This window comes from Lepus europaeus, chromosome 2 (genome assembly GCF_033115175.1).
Source record: "Lepus europaeus isolate LE1 chromosome 2, mLepTim1.pri, whole genome shotgun sequence".
NCBI lineage: Eukaryota > Metazoa > Chordata > Mammalia > Lagomorpha > Leporidae > Lepus > Lepus europaeus.
The window spans coordinates 146,988,719-146,998,260 of record NC_084828.1 but is presented as its reverse complement, the minus strand read 5'-3'; positions in this window follow the sequence as shown (position 1 = coordinate 146,998,260).

Here is a 9,542-nt window from a genome sequence, read left to right as displayed (position 1 = left end):
GTGTTGATGCTAATTTGGAAAACAATGCGATTTACACACCAAATACTTTTCTCCTGATTCCCTTAGCAACCACCCCCAAGCGTGATACACATTTTAATCCATGTTGGCCTGAAGGTAACTTTAGGGATGCATTTGAAGGGATGCAAGCCAGGGTAGTCAACACCCTGGCTTCTGTTGCTGGCACTGAGATGCTCTCTCTGGGGTAAGGGTCTCAGGGCAGGGCTGCCAGCCTCCTGTTTCCACTCCATAATGTGCAAAGTATGCAATGGCCTCCCTAATAGGGCCCAGAGAGCTTTTCCTGACATTGTCAAGGCTCAGTGGAGGCCGACAGCCTGAGGGGCTAGCAGAAAGAGACCACGCCCATCTCTGCCCTGGGCAGGTGTTCACTCAGTGAGCCACTGTCCCTGAACCTTTGAGAAACACCCAGAACATTCTTAAAGCTCTCTGCATTCTGCCTTAGGGGAAAAAGTCGCTGGAGATGAGGGGTTCGGGGTTCCTTGCAAACCTGCTGCTGAGCTCAAATTGCAGACATCTTCTTCCTGGAAACCGGATCCAGCCTCCAGGGTGGGTGGGGTTAAAGCAGAGGTAGCCCAACCAAGCCAGCCTGAGGCAGCCCCAGGGACCCCTCCCCTGGAGGCACTGTGGGCATTGTCCAGGCTGCAGCCAGGAGAGGAGGTGGATGGGAGAAACCTGACCCTGTAATGCCAGACACCCAGCACAGCTGATACTCGGCTGGGTCCTCTTGCCAGACTTGGCTGGCCTCCCACTCAGCTTGAGGCAGCGTTAAGAAGATTGATTTCTGTTAGCCAGCCATAATGGGAGCCTGTAACGGCTGCGAGGGAGACACTTGGCTGTGCACACCCTGAGCGGGTGCCAGTCGCTTCGAGGGCAGCCAGGCAAGGCTTCTCGCTTTTCTGTGTTCTCTCCTCCCCTTCTGTCTTCTCTATCATTTTCTTCCCCTTCCTTCTCTTCTTCCCTCTCTCCTGGTCCAGAGACATCAGAGCCCATCTGGGCTTTGGAGTCAGGGTGCTCTGCATTAGACACTCTCTATTGTCTCCGCCAGTGGTCCTCACAGGGCCACGTGGTTCCCCAGTGCCTCTTCCAGAACTTTCCTACATACCCTCAGGCTTATGAAGTCTGGCTCCTCCCTAGAAGGGATGCAGGACCTACAGGGTGATTCTCAGGAGCTCAGCTTGACTGTGACTTAGCTTATGCTGCATACCGTCTTTTGGGGGCATGGGTAAGGAAATTTGGCTTCCAGCAGGTGGAGATGGCTATCTAGGCTGGTGGTACTAAGGCACTGTGGTCAGTGGACCCCTCCAGGAAGGATGTGTCTCCAAGTTTCAGGGTGTGGAAAGCTGTGGCTTCTTCCTTCACATCCTCCCTGCCTGCTGACAGTGCCTGCAAGGCATTTTTGCTGCCACCCCTAGGCTCCTGCCAGCTGCCTGTGGACTTGCAGAGGAGGCAGGGTGGGAGGGGTCACGGGCTGGCTGGGCAGACTGCACCTGCAGCCATTTCCATCTGAGCCAGCCAGGTCATGCCTCTGTGTGCTGCCACAGTAACCCCAGAGCAGGACCAAGACCTCACACATGGGTGGGTGCTCTGGTGGGCTGCCTTCCTTGAGGACCCAGTCTTTCTTGGAGTTGGCAGAGCCCTGTGCCACATCATAGCCTGCAGGGACCTGTGGCAGTCACTCAAGCCACTCCCTTAGCTCAGGCAATATGGCAGCCACACAGGGAAAGTCTACCCTGTAAGCCCTGTCCCAAGTGCATTCCCCAGGGTGAACCATCTCCATGAACATCACAGCTTGGAAAACAACAGGACCCCACCTCTTCTCCAGCCTCCTGTCTTCCATGTGCAGCTGTTGGCTCCTCACTTATAAGGCTTCTGCCCCAATGCCCTCTCCACTCCTCCTCTGACATTTCTGTTTGCATCCCCTGATGGAGCGTGACTTCCTCAGCCACGCCCTCCCCACACGGCCATTGTACATCCCTCACCCACCAGCCCTCACCTCGTCTGTCACCAGCTGTTTTCCTTTCTACGCAGCCTGTGTTGGACAGTCTGAAATGACTTCGTTGGCTTGGTTTGTAGGAGGAGGGTCTTTCTCATGCACTAGAGTTTAGCATCTGCAACAGCAGGGACCCTGTCTGTCTTGCTCGGCACTCAGCTGTGTTTCCAGTGCCTGGTGTGCAGCAGGTCCTCAGTAAATATACACTGAATAAGGAAGTGGAGAGGAGCAGGCATGGCCTTGCCTCACCTGGGGCCAGAGAGAGGGAAGCTATTCCTTTTGGTGTGCTCTGCTGTCTATCAATCTTATTTGAAAGGGAGAGAGAGATAGAGATAGAGGCAGAGAGAGAGAGATATCTTCTACTCATTGATTCACTTCCCAAATGCTCACAACAGCCAGGGTTGGGCCAGGCCAAAGCCGTGAGCCAGGAACTCAACCCACGTAGTCCACATGGGTGGCCGAGACCCAGCTACTGGAATCAGGAGCAGAGCTGGGATTGATGCAGGCACTCCCATATGGGATGCAGATGGCCAAGGCAGCATCAGCTGATGGACCAAATGCTCACCCCCTGAAGCATGTTCCTTACTTAGCCCCACCCCAAGCGTGGCTGATGTAGAATTTCACTTCTTCCTCTCGTTCCTACCCACACGGCTTCCCCCAGCGATGCTGATACCTGCACTGCTGCTGACTTCCCTTATGCTAAGTCATACGACCAAGTAAGCACTCACTTTCCAATTTAGCACAAAAACGTCGAACTGACTTCTTAACTCAAGCGAATGGCGTGTCACCAAACTAATGCAACAGAGAAGAAAACTGCTTCATTACTCTACAAATATTTTCTAAGGAGAGTCCTGTCAAATGAAAGACTCCTTTGTTCCACTGAATACCTTAATGAGCTCCCATGTATGTGGGGGGCCTGAAACGGAGGCAGCCAGGCAGGGTTCCCCCAGGAAGGACAGTTGAAGAACAATTAAGAACAGGAGCTGAAACATTAGCTTTGAAGATGAGCATTTCTGAGTAGTAAATCGCTCTCTTTTAAAAAAGATTTGAGAGGTAGATACACACACACACACACAGAGACAGAGAGAGCTGCCGTCTGTTGGTTCAGATGCCTGCATCAGCCAGGACTGAGAGGCAGAGGCCAGGAGCCAGTAACTTAGCCTCTCAGCACTAGCAGAAAGGTGGAGTTAGGAGCCAGAGCCAGGTATCCAACCCAGGTTCTCTGAGAGGGGATACAAGCATTTTAACCCATAGGGTTAACACCCACGCAGTGAAGGAGCATCCCAGTTTGACAGCCACCTGTGGCTAGCAGCTACCACATTGGAGACTTCGGAGGTAAACCTGGCCTTGTTGAAATGCCCTAACCGTGGGATCTAGCCTAGTTAGAAAGCAAGGGAGCCCAAGAGTGCCTGATGTTCTCGATGCTGTGGGGCTGAGGACTGGGGTTCATGATGAAGCAGAAGGGTAGTGATCAGTAGGGATGCTGGGGGGTTCTGGTTCAGTGGGCAGGATTTCTAGAGTTGGTGGCCATGGAAATTGGGCAGTTTCTGGTGCTGAGGTTGGAGATGGGCCACCTTCCTGTGAGAGGACCTTCCAGGCCCATGTTTTCTGTGCCTTCGAAAGCATCCATTATATTGGCGGGAGTTTGAGCAATGGAGCAAAGCAGTGAGCCCAAGGCTGAAGGTGTTTGGAGAACCAGGACCACTTTCTTTAGATGAGATCAGGGACCATGGTGCTGGTCTGTGGCTGATCTGTTGTTAGTGGAAAGGCCAACCATTCTTTGTTCTAATTTTTCTGAAGGAAGATTTCGGAAGTCAAGAAGAGAGGAACTGAGACGCACCCAGCTTCTGTCTGCTGCATCCCTGGGCTCTCAGGGAAGTGTTAAGAAGGCGCACATTTCTCCTGGACATCTTTGAGAAGCACTTGCGGATTTCACCATTAGAAAGTCCTTTTCGGTTCTCACTCTAATTAATTGTGTGATCACCTAAGAGTATTCGGATCTGGCCTGCATTTCTTATTTTAATGATTAATGTTTCATACCTCAGACCCTTAGCAAAGCAAGGTAAATGGCCTTTCTTTCTTCCCCTTGATCAGCCACCCATAGCACTGCATAAAGACAACGATGAGACTTCTTACTCTCACTTTCCCAGTATGTCACTTCTGAGCAGAATGCACTTGCCTCATTTTTCGGATGGGTAGACCAAGCTTTTGAGCAACTGCTGGACTTGTCTGATTGGCTTACTTAAGAAATAATTAGGAACCAGAGACTGCCTACTGCCTGTGGAAAGGGTGACTGCTCTGGTTTCTAAGTTTCACTCTGGGTGAGAGTCAGTCTTGGAAACGACGGAACTTTGTAAAGAAGGGACTTTGTTTTTAATCACCACTGGACCCAGGTTCTGACACATTGTGTGTACCCAACAAATATTTTCAAGTGGGTGCGAGGAGTTGCTTCACTTTCTTGTCTGGTTTTCTTTAGATCATCAAGTTGGTTTTGTGGTTTTAAACCATTTTTTATTTTAATATTTAAAAAAGTAATGTCTCATGTGTATAGGCTTCAGAAAATAGCTATTTGGGGGGGGGGTATAGTTCAGAACAAATAAAAAATATACTCCCTCACAACCCCACCCCAGGAAATATAATATACTGCCTTCTCTCATTTGTTCATTTGACACTGTGTGTTGAAGGTCTACCTACACACAAATAATTCCACACTGTTCCCTTGTATTCTTCTGTAACATTCGGCAGAATGGCTGGACTATGGCTTTAACTATGGCTGGACTGTCGCTTTAACCTGGGGCATCAAGGTTACTCTCAATTTTTTGCTTTCTTGAGATTTCTTGCACTGAAGACCTCTACACACTGTCCGGTTAGGTGCCCCTGTGGCTGTCTCTTGAGGTCAGTGCAAAGAAGTGAAATCGCGTCTCACGGAGATGCCCATTTATGTTCTCTTAGGTATTGCCAAGCTGCCCAACAGAGGAAGACTACAGTTCGTACTTACTTTCATGCCTGCCTGCCCATGTCTTTGCCTGCAGTTACTATTAGCAAACATTCGTTTTTACCAGCCTTTAGGGTGAAAAATTATGCTTACTTCATTTTGTGGAGGGAACTTTATTACTGTAAATATATACAAAATAATCACTGTTGTGCACATAGTGTATGTATATGCACATACACTTTGGATATTAATAATGGAGCACCGAGGATCTACCACTCAGGTGAATATGAATAACACCTTGGGGGCATCTTGTGTGACCCTTCCCAGTGCGCAGCCATAGTTGCTCCCCTTCTGCTCCTGCCAGGAAGGTGCTGTGGTTGATTTTTCTGTTCTGCAGCGATGGGTATTTGGGTCATTTCCAGTTTTGTTTTCTGTTGGGAATCGGTGTCTCTGAGCTTTTGGATGTGTCTATATGGGATCACTGATTGCTAAGAGACTCCCAGCTGTGAAATTTCTGAGTTACCAGGTGTGGTGGCCACCTGCAGCTGTCCTCCACAGTCCATTTCCCCTTCTCCACACATGACTGGCAAGCTGGACCACATTTCCGAGCCTGCCGTGCAGTTGGGTGTGGGTGGCTATGGGACTCGGTCCTCACCACTGGACCCTGGCAGCCTTGCGTTCTGCTATGTGGGGTGGAAGGTAGCGGTATGCCTCCCCCAGGCTCTCCTCTCCCTTCGCACTGGTGAAAATCCTAATGTGCTGCTGACCCAACTTCAACTTTGCAGAAAATGACTTGGCAAAAACTGAGACGAATAGTTCCCCAGTGATCCAGATGGTAAAACTCGTTTACCTTTAAGTCATTTTATTGTCAGTGTCTTTCTAATGGTGGCCTGGACTCACTCTAATGGACACGTAAGAAGCATGTGTTAAACCTCACTGGGTTTTTGGATATTCCTATCCAAAAGTTTGGAACCAATTCACACTCCCACTGGTATTTTATGACAGCTCCTGTTGCTTCATCCGCTACCAACCCTAGCATACTGTCTGGCTTTATTATTTTTGCTGATCGGTAGGTGAAGAGTTTTATCTCTCTGTTGTTTTCATTTGCAGATGTTGTTAGGTCATTCACATTTCCTTTTACCTGATATATCTGTTGGAATCTATCACCCCTGATGGTTTTCTCTTCTTGTGATCAAAATCTTTCTGCATGACATAAACTCTGTATTTTAACCATTCGAAGTGCATGGTTCAGTGGCATTAAGTGCATTCACAGTGTTGTGTGGCCATCACTACCGTTTTCTTTTTAAAAGATTTATTTCTTTCCTTGAAAGGCAGAGTGAGACAGAGAGAGAGAGAGAGATCTTCCATCCTCTGGTTCACTCCCCAAATTTCCACAACAGCCACGGCTGGGCCAGGCTGAAGCCAGGAGGCTGGACTCCAGCAAGGTCTCCCACATAGGTGGCAGTGGCTGGGACTCCAACTGGCATTGACACAGAATGGCAGTGTTGCAGGCAGTGGGTTAACCCATTGTACCAGGACCCTGTGCCCCAATACTTTAAAATTTTTGTTGCTATTAAAGTTGCTCAGTTGAAATTATTTATTGCTGATGTTTGGGGAAGCACTCGATATTTATATATTGACTTTGTAGCCAGCAAACTTGCTCATGTGTGTGGTTTGGTTTAATGGTTTGTCTGTACAATCTCTTGGGTTTTCTATACAGACAATCTTGCTGTCTGTGCCCTTGTTTGGTTTGCTTCCTCCCTCTCTTCTCCTGATACAGTTCCTTTCTTTTTAAACGTCTTAGAGTGCTAGCTAACACCTGCAGTGAAATGTTGATGAGGGACTAGGGGAGTAGGCATCCTTTCTGTTTTCCCAACTTTAAAAGGTAATACAAAATGCAATATCTGTCCTGGGGTTTTGGTAGATATTATGTCTCAAGATAAGAATGAGAGACAATTATTTTTTAACCTCAGATAAAGAATTCCTTTCTATTCCTCTATTATTAAATATTTTAAAAATTGCCTTATTTTGTCTTTGCTATGCAACACAATCTTTATCCACACTCTGAACACACTCAGCTATTACTGAACCTGGCAATTTCTATACTTAAACTGGGCAGGTGGCTGTCATTCGCAATGATACCATCACTGGGCAGGAGGGATTCATCCCCTGGAGGGGCCCTGGCTCTGGGCTGACTCTTGTGGATGTTGCAATCACAAGGAGTATGGCCACCTTGCGGCCACCTGCCTGCAAACACCAGCTTCTGCTGCCTGGGCTGGTGCCTTCCTTGTCCTGGCTCTTGACCTTCACGTCCTTGATGGGGTCAGCATCCCAGTGATGGTGGTGATTTTGCTGGTCACAAAGAATTCTTCACAAATAATTGGGTTTTGACCTGTTAGCCACCTGACACTGCCACACCCTCACAACAAAGCCAACTGGGAGCACTCTGTGAAAAAGCGCTGGATATTTATCCAATGTTCTGTTTCCATCTACTAAGATAATCATATGGATTTCGCCTTTTGATCTGTTAATGAGGTGAGATTAAAAGATCAGTTTATTTTGGGGCAAAATATTTGCAATACATGCACTAGAGGATTATTCAAAAGGTTCATGGAAAATGTACATTATGGAAAAATTAAGCATGGATTGAACCAAAAGAAACTTATCTTTTCATTGCGTTTTCTGGGAATGCTTTGAAGTATCCTGGTACTTTGTATCTGTGCCCTGTCTTGTTACACACCTTACCACACCCCTGTCTGGTCAGAAGCTTCTTGTATTTTACTAGATTCTGTTTTTCACAGTGAATCTTGAGATGTAGAGATCTCATTGATAATTTCCTTATTTTCTGTCCCTATAATTTTATGTACTTGTCCTTATATTTTGTTTTCTTCCTTTGAGTTAGTTTCAATTTTATTGCTTTTCTTTTTGGCTGAGCTCCTTGAGTTAATTTAACTTTCTTCTATTCTAATATTCCTTGTACTATTTAACTATAAGGTATAAATTTTCCTTTAAATGATGGTTTAAATATATGCCAAACTTCGAGAGGTAGTGTTTTACTTATCTAATTTTAAATATTTTTCAATTCTCATTATGATTCCTTATTTAAAGGTTATTTAAAGTGTGCTTCAAAGGTTTTTGTTGTTGTTATTGATTTCTAATTGAATTGCTTTGAAGGCAGAGAATGTGATGTGCATGAAAAATTACTGAATCTTTGCTGAGTTTTGCTTTGTGGTCTAGTAAGAGGTCAGTTTTTGCAATTGCTCTACATGTACTTGAGTCTGAGATGCAATTGTTAGTGGTTGGATTGGACGATGTGTACATCTACCATATTAAGCTGGGTATTTATGTAATTGTTAGTGGTTGGACTGGACTATGTATATGTCTGCCATATTAAGTTGGGTATTTATTTTGTTCCAATCTTTATTTACTTGTGAGCTTTCTTCTTCCTAATCTATCAATAACAAAATGAGACATGTTAACATCTTTCGCTCTAATGGTGGATTTGTCAATTTCTCCTTGAAATTCTGCCTTGTTTTTTCTTTATATAATTTGAGGCTGTACTTCGGGTACATATCAGAATGTGTGTGTCTTCCTAAAACAATTATTCCTTTTATTATGTAGTGACCCTTCTAATTACTAATAATACTTTGTTTTAATGTTTGTCTTATTTGGTATTAATCTAGTTGTACTAGCTTTTTTAAAAAAAGATTTACTTATTTATTTTGCAAGGCAGAATTAGAGAATCTTCCATCTGCTGGTTCACTCCCCAAATGGCCACAATGGCTGGAATTCTACCAGGTCCAAGCTGGGAGCCTGGAGCTTTCTCAGGGTCTTCCACTTGAATGCAGGGGCCCAAGTACTTGGGTCATCTTCTGCTGCTTTCCCAGGCACATTAGCAGGGAGCTGGACTGGAAGTGGAGCAGCCAGGTCTTGAACTAGCACCCATGTGGGATACCGATGTTGCAAGCATTGGCTTAATCCATTATACCACAGTGCTGCCCCATATACTGGCTTTTTTTTAAGATTATTTATTTATCTGAAAGGCAGAGTTACGAGAGAGAGGCAGAGGCAGAAGAGAGAGAGAGAGAGAGAGAGAGAGAGAGAGAGAGAGGTTCTATCCACTGGTTCACCCCCTCAGTGGCCACAGTGGCCAGAGCTGGGCCAATCCAAAAGCAGGATCCAACAGAGAGCTCACACAACTCAATAGCAAAGAAACAGATATTCCAATAAAATAACGGGAAAGGGTTTAAATAGACGTATCTCCAAACAAAACATAAAAATGGCTAACAGATATATAAAAAGGCTCTCAACTAGTCATCCAGGAAATTCAAATTAAAAGCACACAGTGAAATATCACCCCACAGCTGTCAGAATGGTTACCCAAGAAGACAAGAGGCAACAGACGTTGGTTGGGTATAAAGAATATGACAGCCTGGTGCATGGTTGATGTGGTTGTAACTTGGTGCAGCCATTATGGAGAACAATAAGGAGATTCCTGAGAAAGTTTAAGATAGCATTACTATATGAACTAGAAATCTCTTTCCTGGGTTCCATTCAAAGGCAATGAAATCAGCACCCTAGAGAGGTATCTGCTCTCTC